This window comes from Scardinius erythrophthalmus (genome assembly GCF_964197995.2).
Source record: "Scardinius erythrophthalmus genome assembly, chromosome: 1".
Taxonomy (NCBI): Eukaryota; Metazoa; Chordata; class Actinopteri; order Cypriniformes; family Leuciscidae; genus Scardinius; species Scardinius erythrophthalmus.
In genome coordinates this window covers 55,886,018-55,890,014 of record NC_138221.1, presented here as the reverse complement: position 1 = coordinate 55,890,014, position 3,997 = coordinate 55,886,018, and positions in this window count along the sequence as shown.

The following is a 3,997-nucleotide window of genomic DNA, read 5'->3' as shown; positions in this document are numbered from 1 at the left end:
TATACATGCTCCAGACCACCCACTCCCATGAAGCATATGTTATAAAATACTGCAATGCCTCATGGGATGTAGTTCATAAGCCTACTTAATAACACCTGTTTAGTTTAAAATTAAAGTTTATAATCCGATATGATTCTTGGAGCTGGATGGTTTGGTTATTTGCTTCTTTATTGGGTAATAAAAAAAAAAAAAACGATATCTCCGGAAATAAGACAGCTCACTTGTAAAAGTTGTATTTCATACCATTTACATTCATTCATTTAGCAGACGCTATCCAAATCGACTTACAAAATAGGAAAAACAATCAAAGCAATTTATTCAACAAAAGGGCAACAATAAATAGAATAAGTGCTGAGACAATTCTCACTTAGCTTAGCGCACGCAGTGCACGCAAGGATTTCTTTTCAAAAAGGTAAAGGTAGTGTGTTTGTGTTAATGGGTCACGTGTTCACGAAAGAGATGTGATCTTTAGCTGCTTCTTGAAAATGACTAAAGACTGCTGGAATTAGGCAGTGAGGAACAGTGATCAGATAATCAGATTTGAGACTGGTTTTACAATGAAGGATTTTTGTTGTTGTTGCTGAAACTAGATCTCAAATCTCACAAGATCCTTATTCAAGCACAGAACACACTCTCTTTTGATCCATTGACATTACAATACAAATTCAGGTGCTCGATTAAAAGCATTCCGACTGAAACAATAAAATGAAAAGCAACAAAGTTTTGACTTTTGGCGCTTTATCAACTAGAAGCAACACAATGACATAATAAGTAAAATGTCCGAGACCCTCCCCTCAATGAAATCTGATCACAAGTGCTCACAGGAGACACATTTGAGATGCATGAAAACACCCAGTGTAAACAGCAATCTGTCTCAGCTGTCCACTTGTGATCGGCTCACCAGAGATGGATGTTAATACCAGGTGTAAACAGTCTTTTTTTAATCTGACGCAGCAACATAATTGCCCTTTAAAGGGACAATAATGATCTACTACAAGAGACTAGGACAGAGTGATCAGAGCACATTCTTAATGACAGGGAAGACTAAGAAGATGTTGTGTGATGAGCCATTGATGTCGCACAAATGACCAGTTCCGCTCACACACACTTTCATGAGCACCACACACACGCATGTGCTTTTCCTGGCAAAACTTGTGCCGCTCTGCCTCTCCATTTGCTCTGAATTGAGTTATAAATCCCCCACACCTCCACCCTTCGCCTTTCGTCAGTGGGCTTGTATCCTTTTTCCAGAACCAAAGGGCCTCTGTTGAGCCAAACTTATTTGAGGGGTGACCGAGTAGTGCACATGCATTTGCGTGCACATGTATGCCAGTGTGTTTCAATGCGTATGTATGTGGGAAATGTGTGCATGCGCATGCCCCCTCCCCATTCCCACCCCAGCTGGTTTCTTTGCCAAAATCAATTTGCCAGTAGATGACAGTGAAATACTGCAGGAAAGCCACCCAGAAGGGGAATGAGCTAACACCTCAGCCATGCTCCTCCACCAATGGGCAGAGCAGATGAATGAACGGCAATGGGAAAGATGGAGAGAGAAAAAAGGAAGTGCAAATGGCCCTTAGGGAAAGAAAATGAGAAATTTAATTAGGACTGCTTAATGTGTTCATGTTAAGAAGTGGTGTATGGTTGTCTGCTAACCTCTGAGGCACCCTGCTGCTTTCATGCACATGGAGACCTGATGCTTAGTGCACACTGGGTCAAGAAACCCATAACACACTCTCACACACTCTGAAAGAGCATACTAAGCATACTAACACTGGAGACTTCTTTCTGCAATATATAGTAAGCTGTGCACAATGAAGTGTGCTCAAATTTTTAAGTGTTATGATGCATAAATAAATATTTAAATATTTAAAATGTAAGTTATACAACATACTATAAAAAAAGTTCCATACACACACATACAAATGGACAAACACATATATGCACACAAAATCATACAGACAACTGACAGGCCATCTCAAATTGTAGTATACACACTGATTAAAAAAAGTTACATTTGAAGTAAAATGTCCTAATTTTATTCTGAACAATCATATTACTGCAGAATCCATAATAGCACAGCATATTCACACTATTTCTAATAATGTTAGTGTCTAGTAGTATGGCCGAAGCTAAATTTCAAATGTTAAGTTTTCTCAAGGTGAACAATTTCTAAGTAATTGTTCCTAAGTAACAAAATAAGAGGTCATGTGATAACAATTTAATGAAAAGATACAATATAACCTATTGCACATGAAGCATTTATTATGTGTTAAGCTTGTATTCCATTCTGAATGTTTTTTGGTCACTAAACAATTTATATACTTTTATTTTATGAGATAGTTGATTTGTAGTTTTGCTGACTATTTACTATTCTAAATGCAAAATCTAATATAGAATGCTAGAGTAGAGTGTAATATAGAATGAGCAGGTGTTGAAATTCTTAAAGCCCCACTGTAGTCAATAATTTTAGCCCTTAAAACTCATTTTTGATCACCAAAATTACATATTTAAAAGTTTTTTTCCCTGTGAAAAAAAATTATTCATGCCTTGAATGTAACTCTACTTGCTTAATTTAGTATAGGAGGAACCATAAATATGCAAGTGAGCCCCGACTCCATTCACTCATACAGGCTCGTCCACAAGTCGATGTATCAGCATGGTAATGCATTTTATGTATCTCTCTCTACAACGTCAGACACATAACGGTAATTATTATTAGCCTTTGGCTTGACTATCAAACAGCTAATAATGTGTTGCTAATGTTACACAAACCATGTTCCCGTTCACCATCTCAGAGTCAGACAGCTGCTTTCTTAAAATCAGCATCCTTAGAAACGCTTTAAACAACTCAGAATGTCAGTGGAGAAAGACATATAGTTCATCAAAACATTGTAATATACATAATCATATACATAATTCATCCGCTATATTGCTAAATATACCCGATTTTTCATATCAACAGAAAAATGTACCAGGATAACCTGGCTTCTCTTGAGACGATATGCTCCCCGTGACGTGATTAGTTAAGGTAACGTTAGTTTGTGACTTAAGAAACACCAGCGATTTCAAAAGGCATTTTTTTTTGTCTTTTTTCACTTCAGTTCTAAGGCCCCGTCCACACTACTGCGTTTTCGTTTAGAAACGGAGAATTAAAACGAATACGATCGTCCACACCAGCGTTTTAGCTGCGTATTAGAATTGATCTCCGTCCACATTAAAACGACTGAAAACGCGGATCACGTGACTATTCACCAACACTGGGCATGCGCGTGCCGGTGTAAACATAGAGACTTTCAGACTGTAAAAAATGCTTTCAAACATCAAGATGTCATTTATTAATATGTATTTGTGTCAAAATTACATATTTTCCTATTCTATTTTGCCTGGAAACGCTTCCAACACGTGTCGCATGAAAAATAGGCGTCGGTTCTATTTCTAACATATGCACGCGTTTACCGCGCGAGCCGCGCCTGAGACGCGGCAGTTTATTACTATAAGAAACTGTTCCAGCGGGTGAAGTTTACTGAATATTACCTGTGTACTCCATGACTGATGACACCCAATCATAGAGCCGAGCGTGAGCCTCTGCGTCATCGTTTCTAAAGTCCTCCGTTTTGAACCGTCCACACTAAAACGCCCTCCGGAGATTCAAAACGAAAAACGGGTCGGCAGCGTTTCTAAACTTCTCCGTTTTGGGTCTCCGTTTTTGCCGTTTTAGTGTGGACGGGAGGTGCAAACGTAGCAAAAGGTCTCCGTTTTTAAACTAAAACGCAGTGTGGACGGGGCCTAAGGAGAAAACACTTAACAATGGTGTTGACTTATGAATTTGCACATGATTGGTTTAAAACCATTTTTGGTTTCACTGTGCAACACAACAATGTGGCGTTTCTTGAATGAAAAATGTTTCTCAACTAAAAATCTTACAAAAGCATAATAACATCACATGATGCTTCCCCCCACCCCCTCCAACCAGAGTTGCACAATTAGCTGATTT